Source organism: Marmota flaviventris, chromosome 11 (genome assembly GCF_047511675.1).
Source record: "Marmota flaviventris isolate mMarFla1 chromosome 11, mMarFla1.hap1, whole genome shotgun sequence".
Taxonomy (NCBI): Eukaryota; Metazoa; Chordata; class Mammalia; order Rodentia; family Sciuridae; genus Marmota; species Marmota flaviventris.
The window spans coordinates 78046914-78063627 of NC_092508.1; the positions used below are offsets into that span (position 1 = coordinate 78046914).

The 16714-nt window shown below is 37.7% G+C and overlaps 1 pseudogene; it reads left to right on the forward strand.

The window, feature by feature from the left end:
* The first annotated feature begins 243 nt into the window (after nucleotides 1-243).
* LOC114094743 (mediator of RNA polymerase II transcription subunit 28 pseudogene) lies at nucleotides 244-767 on the forward strand (annotated as a pseudogene).
* Nucleotides 768-16714: the final 15947 nt, after the last annotated feature.

The window sequence follows — 16714 nt, forward strand, 5'->3', positions numbered from 1 at the left end:
TATTCATTATTAATTTTTAGTAGTCAATGGATCTTTTATTTTATTTATTTATTTATTTATATGCAGTGCTGAGGGTCGAACCCAGGGCCTCATACATACCAGGCAAATGCTGTACCACTGAACCACAACTCCAGCCCCAATATGCTCTTCTTTGATGACCTCCATATGTTATGGAAATGATATGAATGTCAAATGAAAAAAGGTTTAGCTAAATGTGACATAAAACCCAACTACATTCCAGACATGGTAGCTCTGCTGAGTGGTATGCTCTCTGGGCAGCTCCCGCCACCCCTGCCAAGACCCCCAGGCCAGGGCTTCCTTCTTCAGGCAGTGCCTGGTGTGCAGAGAACTTCTAGCAGCACCTTGGTGGATGAGTTGGAATCATCATTCGAGGCTTGCTTTGCTTCTCTCATGAGCCAGGATTATGTCAATGGCACCACTCAGGAAGAAATCTGAACTGGTATTGGTCAGTGTATCCAGAAGTTTCTGAATATTGCAAGACATATTTATTTTTCCTACAAAAAAGTTAGCACATTTCTGTCCAGAAACCAGAGTAAGTTATCAAAAAAGACATCTCAGAACTAAGCAATGAATCCCAGTAGGAAGATGTGCTGGTGCAGAAGCACTTGACAAAGCTGAGGCGTTGGCAGCAGGTGCTGAAGGACATCAATGTACAGTATAAAAAGCCGGCTGGAGTCCCTCAGGGCTCCATGGTGTACCTTCAGCAGGTGTCTGACAATATCCCAGTGCTTCTAAAGCAGAACTGAGAGGGGCCTGGCCTAAAAAGTTGCCTCCTGCAGACAGTTTTGCCAGGGTGGACATGTCATTTTAGAAGAACTATTTGCCAGAGAATGAGCTGGTGTTAATTTTGTTTCCACCCCAAAATTTCCCCCAATTTTTATGAGCTATTAATTAATTGACTACTTTATAAGATGCTTATAGCTTGGTAAATGAAGTGAGGTTTTGTTTTGTTTTGGTTTTGGTTTTCTTTCATAGCTTTATTGAGGTAAAATCGAAGTACAATAAAATGTACATATTTGAAGTATGCAATTTGATCAATTTTAATGTTTTGACATGTATGTAGCCAATACAATCAATATTAAAAGCATTTCCATTACTTTTTTCAGAAATTTGGACTCATACAGACTGTGTTTCCTGCATGATGTATTACATTAGAAATCGATCACCTTAAGATGCCTAAAACCCCACCCCCACATCACAACTACTTAAAAGTTAAATGGCACACTTATAAATATATCAGAGGTGATAATAAAAGCTTAAAATATCAGAATCTCTGGGATAAAACAGTATGTGGATGAACATTTATAACTAAAAATACTAGTATCAGAAAGAAGCTAGATTTAAAAATTATTTTCAAATTAGGTATTAGGAAGGAAAAAATAAAAATAGGAGATGAAATAGAAAAGAAATAAAACAGATAAAAGTTGATAAAAATCAAATAAGACTAATCAAGAAAAAAATAAGAACACAAAAAATAATATCAATGAAAAGGGAGCTATCAAAACAATCCTACAGATGCTCAAAATATATTAAGGTAATATTACAATTGTATGCCAACATATGTGATAGCTTACATAACATGATCTATATTAGAGAAGGATCCATGTGCTGCTGAGAAGAAAGTGTATTCAGTCATTAATGGGTGAAATAGTCTGTATGTGTCAATTAAGTCTAAATCATCAATTGTGTTTTTTAGTTCTATAGCTTCTGTATTGATTTTTTGTTTAGAGGATCTATCCAGTAGTGAGAGAGGCATGTTAAAGTTACCCAGTATGATTTTGTTTTGGTTTATTTGATTTTTGAAATTGAGAAGGGTTTGTTTGATGTACATAGATGCTCCATTGTTTGGGCATAAATATTTATGATTGTTATGTATTTTTGATATATAATTCCCTTAAGCAGTATAAAACAACCTTCTTTGTTCCTTCTGACTAACTTTGGCTTGAAGTCCACTTTATCTGGTATGAGTATAGAAACTCCTGCTTGTTTATGAGATCCATGTGAATGCTATGTTTTTTGCTCATCCTTTTACCTACAGTTTGTGAATGTCTTTACCTATGAGGTGAGTCCTTAAAGACAGCATATTGTTGGGTCTTGTTTTTTAATCTAATCTGTCAGTCTGTGCCTTTTGGTTGATGAATTTAGGCCATTTACATTCAATGTTATTATTGAGAAATTATTTTTATTCCCTCTCAGTTTGGTTTATATCTCCAAGCCTTCACTTATCTTTTTTTTAAATCTTATTTTGTGTATTTCTTTTTTTTTTCTTTTTTTAAATTCACATGAATATTAGACTTATTTATACTTATTTATTTTTCAGTGACAAAATTAGCATAAACAAAAGTTAATACAATCAGTGCTTTCCTACATGCAGTTTTAGAGTTTCTTTAACTCTGTTCTATGGCAGCTTGAAGTTCTCTGCAAATGGTGTACTAAAGATTACACAAGTTATATTTTTTTAAAAATTTTTTATTAGTTGCTCAAAACATTACAATGATCTTGACATATCATACATTTGATTCAAATGGGGTACGTAATCTTAATCTTATTTTTCCACGTGTACAGATTGCAGGATCACATTGGTTATACAGCCACGTTTATTCATAGGGCCATACTAGTGTCTATTGTATTGTGCTGCCCTTCCTATCTCCCCCTCCCCTCCCCTCTTTCTACCCAATCTATTGTGACACGTTTTTCTCTCTCTCTTTTTTCTTCCCTCTCACACCATCTTATATGTAATTTTGCATAACCATGAGGGTCTCCTACCATCTTCTGTGCAATTCCCCTTCTCTCTCCCATTCCCACGCACCTCTCATCCCTATTTAATGGTAATCTTCTTCTCATGCTCTTCCTCCTTGCTCTGTTTTGAGTTGCCCCCCTATATCAAAGAAGACATTCTGCATTTGTTTTTTAGGGATTGGCTAGCTTCACTTAGCATAATCTGCTCTAATGCCATCCATTTCCCTGCAAATGCCATGATTTTCTTGTTTTTCAGTGCTGAGTAATATTCCATTGTGTATAAATGCCACATTTTTTTTTTATATATTCATCTATTGAAGGGCATCTGGGTTGGTTCCACAGTCTAGCTATTGTGAATTGTGCTGCTATGAACATTGATGTAGCTTTGTCCCTGTTGTATGCTCTTTTTAGGTCTTTTGGGTATAGTCCGAGAAGGGGAATAGCTGGGTCAAATGATGGTTCCATTCCCAGCTTTTTATTTTTATATGGTGCTGAGGATTGAACCCAGGGTCTCACACGTGTGAGGCAAGCACTCTACTGCTGAGCCACAACCCCAGCCCCTCATCTATCTTGATAGCCCCTCATCTATCTATTTGGTCTTTTCTTGTTATCCCATATTTCTTGGAAGTTCTATTCATGGTCTCTTGACATCTTTTCTCCAGTCAACTTTATTTTCAAGATTATATATTTTATTCCCATTGTCTGAAACTCTGTCTTCCAAGTGATCTAGTCTGTTAGTGATGCTTTCCACTGAATTCTGAATTTGGTTTATTGATTCCTTCATTCTGAAGAGTTCTCCTTGACTTTCCCCCCCCCAAGAATCTCTCTTTTTTGAAGTGATCTTTTACTTCTTGTATTTTCTTTCTGATTTCACACCCTCCTTGTCCTTTATTTTGCAGATCATTTTGCGTATGTACATTCTAAATTCCTTCTCTGACATTTCTTCCAATGTGGTATTGTTAGATTTTGTTATTGAAGTATCTGGTTTGTTTGGGCTAATTTGCTCCCTTGCTCTTTCATGTTATTTGTGTGTCTATCCATCTAGCAATATGGATCTAATGTAGTGAAGTTTCTATCCTGTGGATTTGTAATGTCCCTGAAGGTTTCTAGTACCTCACAGCTTATGGGGAGACACATAATCACAACAACCAATGCAAACAAATATAGCATAAAACCAAATAGTCCCTACTATGACATCTACAATGCTAGTTGTCACAATAGACAGAAATGATATGATCAGTAATCACCCACAGTAAAAACAGTTAAGTTTACAAAAAGATTTACAATTGAATTGTTGACTGGGAGAGAAGTGATGTAGGATGTGATGATTATGAGGGAGGAAGAGAAAAGATAGAAGTAAGAAATTAAAGGAAGAGTAAAAGAGAACAATGAAGATTGACTGTTAGCAGAAGAAAACAGAAAGAGAATCAAGGGAAACAGATAAGTGAAAGAAAAACGTATGTACAAATAAAGTAAAAATTAAAAAGAAACACAGAATTGAGTATACTAATCAAATGTCCTCATCCTCAAAATATTGATTAATGAAAAATAATTGGCTTCAAAAATGCTAGACATGAGAAAAAATATGAATATGTATAAATGTCCATGAACCATTAAAGTCACAATTAAATTGAGAAAAGGAAACAAAAAAGAAAGAAAAAAAGAGAGAGAGAGAGAGAGAGAGAGACAGAGAGAGACAGAGAGATCTCCATGCAGTTCAATTCTCAGTTTCCCTTCTCAGCAGTGTTGGGTGGGGTGACTATGGTGAGAGAAGTAATCCTGGAGGTAGGGTCTAGGCTTAGGTGGGCTCCAGGCTCCTAACTGAATGCCAATTGGTCTGGAGACTTTAACTTAGTGCACCTCCAGAGCCCAAGAATCTCATGTGATTGAGGAGCCATTTTGTAAAAAAAAAAAAAAAATATATATATATATATATATATATATATATATATATATATATATATATGTCTTTTAGTTGTACATGAACAAAACACCCTTATTTTATTCGTTTATTTTATATGGTGCTGAGGATCAAACTCAGTACCTCACGTGTGCCAGGCAAGCACTTTAACACTGAGCTCCAACCCTGAGGAGCCACTTCTTAGTCAACTACTTTTCCTGCAATCCTCTCATTTCCTGGTCTTGGGTTCAGTCTCCTAACTCAATCTCTCTCACCTGTGCCCTTTCAACTTCCCTACCAGGCTTGTATTTTGAGTCAAACTTGGGTTTGCCAAGAATGGGTTCCCTCCACTGCTGGCTTCTGCACCACAGCTGCAAACTTGTTCCTTCCTCTGTCCTCTGCATGCAGCCTGGAGAGATGGCAGCTACTTTTCTGTGCAAGGATATTGTGCAGCATATCTTTCAGTTTAGTCGGGTAGAGTCTTTGATCTCTAAACTCTCTGTACCCAGACATGCCTCAGGCCTCTTAAAAATGTACGTTCCCCTAATACCAATACTTTTCAAGCTACTTCAGGAAATAGAAAAAGAGGGAGAACTTCCAAATTCATTCTACGAGGCCAACATCACCCTGATACCTAAACCAGACAAAGACACTTCAAAGAAAGAAAACTACAGACCAATATCTCTAATGAACATAGATGCAAAAATCCTCAATAAAATTCTGGCGAATTGGATACAAAAACATATCAAAAAAATTGTGCCCCATGATCAAGTAGGATTCATCCCTGGGATGCAAGGCTGGTTCAATATACGGAAATCAATAAATGTTATTCACCACATCAATAGACTTAAAAATAAGAACCATATGATCATCTCGATAGATGCGGAAAAAGCATTCGACAAAGTACAGCATCCCTTTATGTTCAAAACTCTAGAAAAACTAGGGATAACAGGAACATACCTCAATATTGTAAAAGCAATCTATGCTAAGCCTCAGGCTAGCATCATTCTGAATGGAGAAAAATTGAAGGCATTCCCTCTAAAATCTGGAACAAGACAGGGATGCCCTCTCTCACCACTTCTGTTCAACATAGTTCTCGAAACACTGGCCAGAGCAATTAGACAGATGAAAGAAATTAAAGGCATCAAAATAGGAAAAGAAGAACTTAAATTATCACTATTTGCAGGTGACATGATTCTATACCTAGCAGACCCAAAAGGGTCTACAAAGAAACTATTAGAGCTAATAAATGAATTCAGCAAAGTGGCAGGATATAAAATCAACACGCATAAATCAAAGGCATTCCTGTATATCAGCGACAAATCCTCTGAAATGGAAATGAGGACAACCACTCCATTCACAATATCTTCAAAAAAAATAAAATACTTGGGAATCAACCTAACAAAATAGGTGAAAGACTTATACAATGAAAACTACAGAACCCTAAAGAGAGAAATAGAAGAAGATCTTAGAAGATGGAAAAATATACCCTGTTCATGGATAGGCAGAACTAACATCATCAAAATGGCGATATTACCAAAAGTTCTCTATAGGTTTAATGCAATGCCAATCAAAATCCCAATGGCATTTCTTGTAGAAATAGAGAAAGCAATCATGAAATTCATATGGAAAAATAAAAGACCCAGAATAGCAAAAACAATGCTAAGCAGGAAGTGTGAATCAGGCGGTATAGCGATACCAGACTTCAAACTATACTACAGAGCAATAGTAACAAAAACAGCATGGTACTGGTACCAAAACAGGCGGGTGGACCAATGGTACAGAATAGAGGACACAGAAACCAATCCACAAAACTACAACTATCTTATATTTGATAAAGGGGCTAAAAGCATGCAATGGAGGAAGGATAGCATCTTCAACACATGGTGCTGGGAAAACTGGAAATCCATATGCAACAAAATGAAACTGAATCCCTTTCTCTCGCCATGCACAAAAGTTAATTCAAAATGGATCAAGGAGCTTGATATCAAATCAGAGACATGCCGTCTGATAGAAGAAAAAGTTGGCTACGATCTACATACTGTGGGGTCGGGCTCCAAATTCCTCAATAGGACACCCATAGCACAAAAGTTAATAACTAGAATCAACAAATGGGACTTACTCAAACTAAAAAGTTTTTTCTCAGCAAAAGAAACAATAAGAGAGGTAAATAGGGAGCCTACATCCTGGGAACAAATCTTTACTCCTCACACTTCAGATAGAGCCCTAATATCCAGAGTATACAAAGAACTCCAAAAATTAGACAATAAGAGAACAAACAACCCAATCAACAAATGGGCCAAGGACCTGAACAGACACTTCTCAGAGGAGGACATACAGTCAATCAACAAGTACATGAAAAAATGCTCACCATCTCTAGCAGTCAGAGAAATGCAAATCAAAACCACCCTAAGATACCATCTCACTCCAGTAAGATTGGCAGCCATTATGAAGTCAAACAACAACAAGTGCTGGGGAGGATGTGGGGAAAAGGGTACACTTGTACATTGCTGGTGGGACTGCAAATTGGTGCAGCCAATTTGGAAAGCAGTATGGAGATTTCTTGGAAAGCTGGGAATGGAGCCACCATTTGACCCAGCTATTCCCCTTCTTGGTCTATTCCCTAAAGACCTAAAAAGAGCATGCTACAGGGACACTGCTACATCGATGTTCATAGCAGCTCAATTCACAATAGCAAGACTGTGGAACCAACCCAGATGCCCTTCAATAGACGAATGGATTAAAAAATTGTGGCATTTATACACAATGGAGTATTACTCTGCATTAAAAAATGACAAAATCATAGAATTTGCAGGGAAATGGATGGCATTAGAGCAGATTATGCTAAGTGAAGCTAGCCAATCCCTAAAAAACAAATGCCAAATGTCTTCTTTGATATAAGGAGAGTAACTAAGAACAGAGTAGGGACGAAGAGCATGAGAAGAAGATTAACATTAAACAGAGATGAGAGGTGGGAGGGAAAGGGAGAGAAAAGGGAAATTGCATGGAAATGGAAGGAGATCCTCAGGGTTATACAAAAGAACATACAAGAGGAAATGAGGGGAAAGGGAAAAATAATACAAGGGGGAGAAATGAAGGACAGTAGAGGGGGTAGAGAGAGAAGATGGGAGGGGAGGGGAGGGGGGATAGTAGAGGATAGGAAAGGTAGCAGAACACAACAGACACTAGTATGGCAATATGTAAATCAATGGATGTGTAACCGATGTGATTCTGAAATCTGTATACGGTGTAAAAATGGGAGTTCATAACCCACTTGAATCAAAATGTGAAATATGATGTATCAAGAACTATGTAATGTTTTGAACAACCAACAATAAAAAAAATAAAATAAAATAAAATGTAGGTTCCCTTCATTCCCTTTTCCCTTCACTTTGCTGGTGGAGGGACATCTACGGCTCGTGCTCTGGCCACTGCAGTGGCTGTGGCACTGGAGATTTTCCCCTTATTATATCCTACCTCCTACATCCCCGATCCGCTTTGAATGTACAGTATCAAATTCTAGCAAAGTCCCTCTTCCTTTATTTTTTGTTCACCCATCCTGCTGAGAAGCTGCCTGTCTGCTTTCTTCCTTTCACATCATGGAGCAGCCAGGAAAGCAACCTGCTCTATTCTGCCACCTTGAAACGCCATCCTGTTTTGGTTTTGTTTGTTTGTCTTTGATGGTAGCAAAGTTTAGACTATTAGTTTGATGACACAGATTCTTTCTTGGTTTTGCTTGTTTTTAAATTTTTTGTATGACTTTAAATAGTTGTTTTTTTTTTTTAATCCAATGCTAGTTGGTCAGGATCTGAGGGGGGGAAATTACAATACTCTGAGAATTAGGGAAGACAGAGTTTGGCTTTAGACCTTTTATGATTACTACCCATCCATGAGAGTAGAGAAAAATAGGTAAAGTTTTCATCTCAAGACTTTGAACTACTTCAAGAAGAGGAATCTAATGCAACATCTGTAATGCTTCCAGAGCAGTACAGATATTTTGTAAATGGTTCGAAAAAAGGGTTAAAATATGCTGTTAGTGTAGTAATATTAAGTAGATCCTTAAGTTGATGCTGCCTTTTATTTGGGTAAGTTTATTCTTTCTCTGATGTTTACTATTTTGAGGGGAACTGAATTAGGAGCTTGATGTGCTAGATGCCTTGTGGTAATGAACCAGTGTGAGTAACAAAGTAGACCCTGTCTCCCTAGGGTAACAGGTGGGACACAAGGGAAATATGAGGGGTAGAAGCTTGGTCTGATTCTTTTTCTTTTGAGTTTTTCATTTGTTTGTTTGTCCAAACCCATAGAATGTACAACATTAAAAGTGAATGTTGGGTCGGGCATGGTGGCGCACTGCTGTAATCCCAGCAGCTTGGGAGACTAAGGAGGATCACAAGTTCAAAGCCAGCCTCAGCAAAAGCAAGGTGCTAAGTAACTCAGTGAGACCCTGTCTCTAAATAAAATATAAAATAGGACTGGGGATGTGGTTCAGTGGTGGAGTCTCCCTGAGTTCAATCCTTGGTACCACCCCCTCCCCCCAAAAAAGAGTAAATGTTGGGCTGACATTGTAGCTCAATAATACAGCACTTGCCTAGCACATGTGAAGCACTGGGTTCAATCCCTAGCACCACATTAAAAATTAATTAATTACATAAAGGTATGTGTTCACCTATAACTAAAAATATTTTTAATTAATTAATTTATTTATTCTAATTAGGTATATATGATAGCAGAATGCATTTTAATACATTGCACACAATTGCACCACAATTTTTCATTTCCATTTCATGCCACCATCTTTCCTCCCTTCATGCCCCCTCTTCTCCCCTCCCCCATTTTCCCAATCACAGTTCCTCCATTTTTCCCATGCCTCCCCCCATTATGGATCAGCATCCACTTATCAGAGAGAACATTTGACCTTTGTTTTTTGGCTTACTTCGCTTAGCATGATATTCTCCAACTCTATCCATTTACCTGCAAATACCATAATTTTATTCTCTTTTAAGGTCGAGTAATATTCCATTGTGTTATACCACTGTTTCTTTATCCATTCATCTATTGAAGGGCATCTAGGTTGGTTCCACAGTTAGCTATTGTGAATTGAGCTGCTATAAACAGTGATGCAGCTGCGTCACTGCAGTATGTTATTTTTAAGTCCTTTGGGTACAGACTGAGGAGTGGGATAGCTGGTGGTTACATTCCAAGTTTTCTAAGGAATATCCATACTGCTTTCCAGAGTGGTTGCACCAATTTTCAGTCCCACCAGCAATGTATGAGTGTGCCTTTTCCCCCACATTCTCTCCAATACTTATTGTTGTTTGTATTCTTGATAACTGCCATTCTGACTGGCATGAGATGAAATCTCTCCAAGATACATAAAGAACTCAAAATACTTAATACCAATAAAACAAACAACCCAACCAATAAATCAGCTAAGGAGCTAAACAGACACTTCTCAGAAGAAGAAATACAATCGATCAACAAACACATGAAACAATGTTCAGCATCTCTAGTAATTAGAGAAATACAAATCAAAACTAAGATTTCACCTTCGGCCAGTCAGAATGGCAGTTATCAAGAATATAACTAAAAATATTTTTACAAGAGTGAATGTTAATGTAAACTACAGACTTTGATGTGACAATACAGGTTTATGCATTGTAACAAACACACTGCCGTGGTGTGAAATGTTGATAGTTGGGGAAGTTGTACATGTGTGGGATAGGAAGATAGGGGGGTTGTGTAACTTCTGCTCAATTTTGAAATGAACTAAAAACTTCATCTATTTTAAAGAGAATTAGAGATGTCGATCTCATTCCACCGACTTTCCTATGCCCAGGCCCCTCCTTCTCCTCCCACCCCTTTGCCCTATCTAGAGTTCATCTATTCCTCCCTTGCTCCCCCTCCCAACCCCACTATGAATCAGCCTCCTTAAATCAGAGAAAACATTTGGCATTTGTTTTCTAGGATTGCCTAACTTCACTTAACATTGTCTTCTCCAACACCATCCATTTACCTGCAAATGCCATGATTTTATTCTCTTTTATTGCTGAGTAATATTCCATTGTGTGTATATACCCCATTTTCTTTATCCATTCATCTACTGAAGGGCATCTATTTGGTTCCACAGTTTAGCTATTGTGAATTGTGCTGCTATAAACGTTGATGTGGCTGTGTCCCTGTAGTATGCTGTTTTTAAGTCCTTTGGGTATACACCAAGGAATGGGATACCCAAAGGTATATACCCAAAGCTTGGTCAAAAGGTGGTTCCATTCCCAGTTTTCCAAGGAATAGATGGTGGAATGAGATGGATATCATTACCCTAAGTACATATATGAAGACACAAATGGTGTGAATATACTTTGTATACAACCAGAGATATGAAAATTTGTGCTCTCTATGTGTAATATGAATTGTAATGAATTCTGCTGTCATATATAACACATTAGAATTTTTTTAAAAAGAGAGAATCAAAGAAAGGGGGAAATAAAATTTTTATGATTGATGTAGACCAACCATTATTATTTTGTTCAGGCCTGAGAATACCAATCCCCTGAACTAATTGGAAGTTTTGTAAGTAGGGAAAAGGAGAAAATTCCTCCTTGCTAGTAGTATTTTCTAATTAAGTTATTTTCTGCTATAAATATGCTTCCTGACAATGCTATCCTAATTCCTGTTGTATTTTTTGGATATATGATAGGCCACTAAAAATGTGTTTGCCTACGGATCCTCTCCAGCTATTTCCAATGCTTGGTACTAAAAGAACAGCCAAGTTAGTACTAAAAGAACAGCTCTAGCATGGCTTTCCTGCCACCACCTCTGACCCAAACACACATACATTCTCTTTCTCCTTTCTGGACAATCAAGGTTCCAGATAGTCTGTGGCTTGGGACTGCATCCACAGCCACAGGTGAGGGTATGGGTAAGAAGGATTGATAGAAGGCTTTGCTTTTCGTAGAATTGAAACAGAAGAACCTGTTTTCATCTTTGTTTGAATTAAATATTATACAAGAATATAAAGAAATAAATTTGGTACCATCAAAGCAACATGCCTGAATCTAGGAAATGGGGTAGAACGGCTCTCCTAAACTCTTCTTGAACTATTAAAATCAGTGGCCCAAACCAAAGGCTTAGCAGAGCTCACTTTATTTTTTTTATTTATTTATTTTTTGCAGAGCTCACTTTATAAATGTTCCCATGGCCAGAGAGAGTTAAAATGGACATTATCCCTGCACTCTGGTAGTTAAAAAAATGACCAGAATGTTGTTGGAAATAGACTTAGACATGGTGACCATATTAAAATGTCCATGTATGTGAGTTGTTTGGCTGAAGTCAGAACTTAAGCCAATCTCCTTTAAAAAGGAAAGAAGTGCATCACGTTAATTAATTAGAGTTTATGTTTGCACATTCACAATAACAAAACTTGGCTGCCCGGATAAACCAAAGCCTTTTAAGTTTATTATAGCAATCATAGTAATGTGTTGGAATTTTATCTGTGCATGTGGGTAAATAATGCAAGTCTTAGCATTCCTTTGCAGAATCTTATGCATGTTTTACAGAATGGTAGTTTTCACAGATGCACAGCACATCTTTTTCAACAGAGAAACCCAAACAGAACTCTAATTAACAGCAGACCTAATAGCCCTTCTTTAGTTAACACTAGTCTACCCATAGGATTTAGTCTAAATGTTTTAGTTATGTTTAAACTAACATCTAAACTGATATTGCCACCCTCTTTTCCATGGCAGATAAAAGTATCACAAAACTATAGACTAGAATGTTGCATTCTCTGTATGTCCCACTTCTGTTTCCCAGTTTTCCACTTTCTTCATTTTCTTGTACTATAAAAAAGTTCCAAATGTAGTTGAATCCACTTAAGACACTTCCTCCTTGGTATTTCCCAGTTAAGGTTTTTTTTCTTCTTCTTCTTCTGAATATAAATATGTTCCTTCACAATATTATTGTAATCCTCATTCTATGTGCTATTTCTAATAAAGATATATTTCTTAAAACAATAAAAGTAAAGCATTATATATGTGCTGCCATTGTTGATCCCACAGGCATTGGATGAGTGTTTGTTATGCCCCAGGCACTCTGGGAACTGAACCCATATTCACAGAAGTTCACAAGACAGTGGAAGAAATAGCTTGTAAATTCCATGCTGTGACAGTGTGCTGCCATCACAGAGACTTTCTAATGCAATATGCAAACCCTGATGAAGGACAAGTATGCCCTACAGGAGATGCTATTCCAACTGAATTTTGAAGACTGCTTAGCAAATCTCTGTCTTCTGGTTGGTACTCAGAATCAAAGATTCAGTTCCCAGGTGGTAAAAAGAGCTCACCTGAGTTCCAGCCTTAGTGGAAAACTGAGATTCCAAAATTGTTAGAGAATCAAGAACTAAGGACAGGGCAAAGGTGGCAGCTCTATATTATAACACTATTAAATCAGCAAAAGAAAAAGAAAACAGAACAAGAAAGCAACAATGACAAAAAAACATGTCCTGTAATCATTCATTCAATGTTTGTTTATTGAGTTCCTGCAATGTTTATAGCAGTGTTCTATGTGCTGGGACTACACAGATATAAATCCTCACCCTTATGGAACTTATAATGAGGCAGGGAATCATGTTAAACATTCAAGAAAATGGCACGTGGAAAATTTTGGTTAAGTAATAGTATGTACAGTACAATCCCAATTTTGTTACAAATAAAAAAGCTGAAGGGTTATCATATCAATTAGCTTTTGCTACATAAAAAAAACAATCCAAATGGAATAAACAAACATCATTTACATTATTTGGAATTTAGTGGATCTGCACTTGGGGCTGGGCTCAGCTGGTGGTTCTTCTGACCTCAGTTAGTCCATTCTTGGGTCCCACTGTCAGTGGGGGAAGTTCTAATGGGAATTTGCTGTGCGTTAGCTGATGTGACAGGGACAACTGGGTCACATATCTCTCAACATTCTGCAGACTAGAAACAGGCTTATTTACATGGAAGCACTAAAATCCAAGAGAGGCCAGAGCGGGGGAAACTCAATTATGAGCATTTTTCAAGTCTCTGCTTGTGATACTTTTGCTCTTGTCCTTTTGGCCAAGCTCAGGGTCAAGGATTATCCAAGGATGTAGCTATGAACAAATTGGGGATCCTTGCAGCAATTATTGGAGAAGTACACCAAAAAGTTGAAGATGATTATTTGAGCAGTGGGGCTTATTATTTCCTCTCTTTTTTTCTTTAATTTTCAAATTCTCTTTCATGACCTTGTAGAACTTATGGAATAAGAAAATGGAATGACAAAAAGGAAGAGGCCTGAAACCCACTGGTATAACCTAGGGTAGAAGGGAGGATCTGCAAGAAGGTGCTCAAGGTCAGTTATCACAGTAGGAGGATGCTGAGGAGCAGCACCAAAGAGCACAATGAAAGCTCCTGGTGGTTAGCACACTTCGGCTCCTAGTAAGTATATCATACCTTACCAAGCCCAGCTGACTTGGAGAACAGAAGTTCTAGCAACTTGCTTCTTGGTTCAGAAATAAACTAGATTATTCATAATACAACCTGTTTATACATAAGAATATAGATCTAGTTGGGGTGTAGGTGCAAGGACAGCCAGGAGGAATGATGATAAAGGGAGCCCCCTCACAGAAATTTTTTTTTTTACTTTACTATTTTTTTATTGGTTGCTCAAAACATTACAATGATCTTGACATATCATATTTCATACATTTGATTCAAGTGGGTTATGAATTCTTATTTTTACCACGTGTACAGATTGCAGGATCACATTGGTTATACAGCCACGTTTATACATACTTCCATACTAGTGTCTGTTGTATTCTGCTGCCTTTCCTATCCCCTTCCCATCACCCCTCCCCCCTTCCCATCACCTCTCTCTACCCCATCTACTGTAATTCATTTCTCTCTTTTTTTTCCCTTTCCCCTCACTTCCTCTTATATGTAATTTTGCATAACAATGAGGGTCTCCTTCCATTTCCATGCAATTCCCCTTCTCTCTCCCATTCCCTCCCACCTCTTGTCCCTGCTTAATGGTAATCTTCTTCTCATGCTCTTCCTCTCTGCTCTGTTTTGAGTCACCCTCCTTATAGCAAAGAAGACATTCAGCATTTGTTTTTTAGGGATTGGCTAGCTTCACTTAGCATAATCTGCTCTAATGCCATCCATTTCCCTGCAAATGCCATGATTTTGTTATTTTTTAGTGCTGAGTAATATTCCATTGTGTACAAATGCTACATTTTTTAATCCATTCATCTATTGACGGGCATCTAGGTTGGTTCCACATTCTAGCTATAGATGTAGCTGTATCCCTGTAGTATGCTCTTTTTAGGTCTTTGGGGAATAGTCCAAGAAGGGGAATAGCTGGGTAGAATGGTGGTTCCATTCCCAGCTTTCCAAGGAATCTCCATACTGCTTTCCAAATTGGCAGCACCAATTTGCAGTCCCACCAGCAATGTACAAGCCTAACAGAAATTTTAAGCAGTTATTAGAGTGAAATGAACTAGAGAAAGGTAAAAGGAAATTGTGAGTTTCTACAATACTCCAGCAATTAGATACCATAATACTATAAGTTAGCAGAAACTCAAATGTCAATTTATTCAAACTCTTTATTACAGCCAACAGAGTCCCAAAGAAGTGATAGGACTGGATGAGGTCATCAAGATCTTGAGGTCATCAAGAGCCCAGGTCTCCTGCAAGCAAGACAGGTGCTCTTTCAGCTTGCTGAACTGCTTCTATAAAAGTAACTTGGCCTTTTGTGAATGATGGAATGTTGACTGCCCCCCACCACACACACACCCCTGAAGACCTTAGATATAGATGATGTAGGTGTTAACATTAACAAAGTCTACCATTTCTTCTGCAGTGCCCATAAACCTATACCTGGAGGTTATAAACTAAAACATACTAAGCAAGCAATTTAAAAAAGACATACAGTTAGTGAATACTTGAAATGTATAGGTTGATTTGCCAAGTCAATACTGGTTTAAGGCCTGGGATTTTGCCCTGGGGGATAATTATCTGCTACTTTGATAGAACTTTCTTGGCGTTGCTCGACTTGAACCTATTAGTATACCCAAGACTGTTATCTTGAAAGAAGCATTGAGAATAAAATTTCCTGCTGATGTGATGGGTGTTTTATTATTTAACAAGACCTCATGATGCTCAGAACCATAATTTGTTATTAAAAGAACATATACAATCACTTCATGACAATGAACCCAGTTGTTGCATCTATTTATATGTAGGCAAAGAGTCTGAACACAGCTACGAGATGGAAGAGAACAAGGAGAGAGATGAAAGAAAAACTATTTATATAATCCAGCAATATAGAATGTCAAGAAGGGGTTATGGTTTGCATCTTATGAAAATTGCTATACCTAAAAAATCAAAGAGATCTCTTATCAAAGTGTTAGTTATTTACCTATTTCTACCACTTACAGATTCATCAAGCCAAAAAAATGATTGAGGCTTACCAATTTTTTTTTAATCTGTCTGACTCTAAAATAATTCCAGTCTCTCTACTTTATTATCTCTTAGTGCTGGGCACGATGGCACATGCCTGTAATCCCAGCAGCTTGCGAGGCTGAGACAGGAGAATCGCAAGTACAAAGCCAGCCTCAGCAAGGGTGAGATGCTAAGCATCTCTAAATAAAATACAAAATAGGGCTGGGGGTGTGGTTCAATGGTGGAGTTTCCCTGAGTTCAATCCCCAGTATCAAAAAAGAAAAAACAAAACAAAACTATTTTCCCTTAGACATGGACTTGGTCTTCCCAATCTTATGCCTCTCTTTGCATTCTCATCAAGAACTCACTCAGATCTAACTTCTGCTACCGAGAGTTTAGGTTATCAAGAAAGTACTTCATCATCATGCTGACAAGACATTCGAGAAATATCTCTTAAATCATTGCTAACTTAAGTCAAAACTCCTTACTGGGCCAGGCACAATGGAGCACACCTGTAATCCTACTGACGCAGGAGGCTGAGGCAGGAGGATTGCAAGTTCAAAGCCAGCCTCAGCAACTTAACAAGACCCTCGGCAGCTTA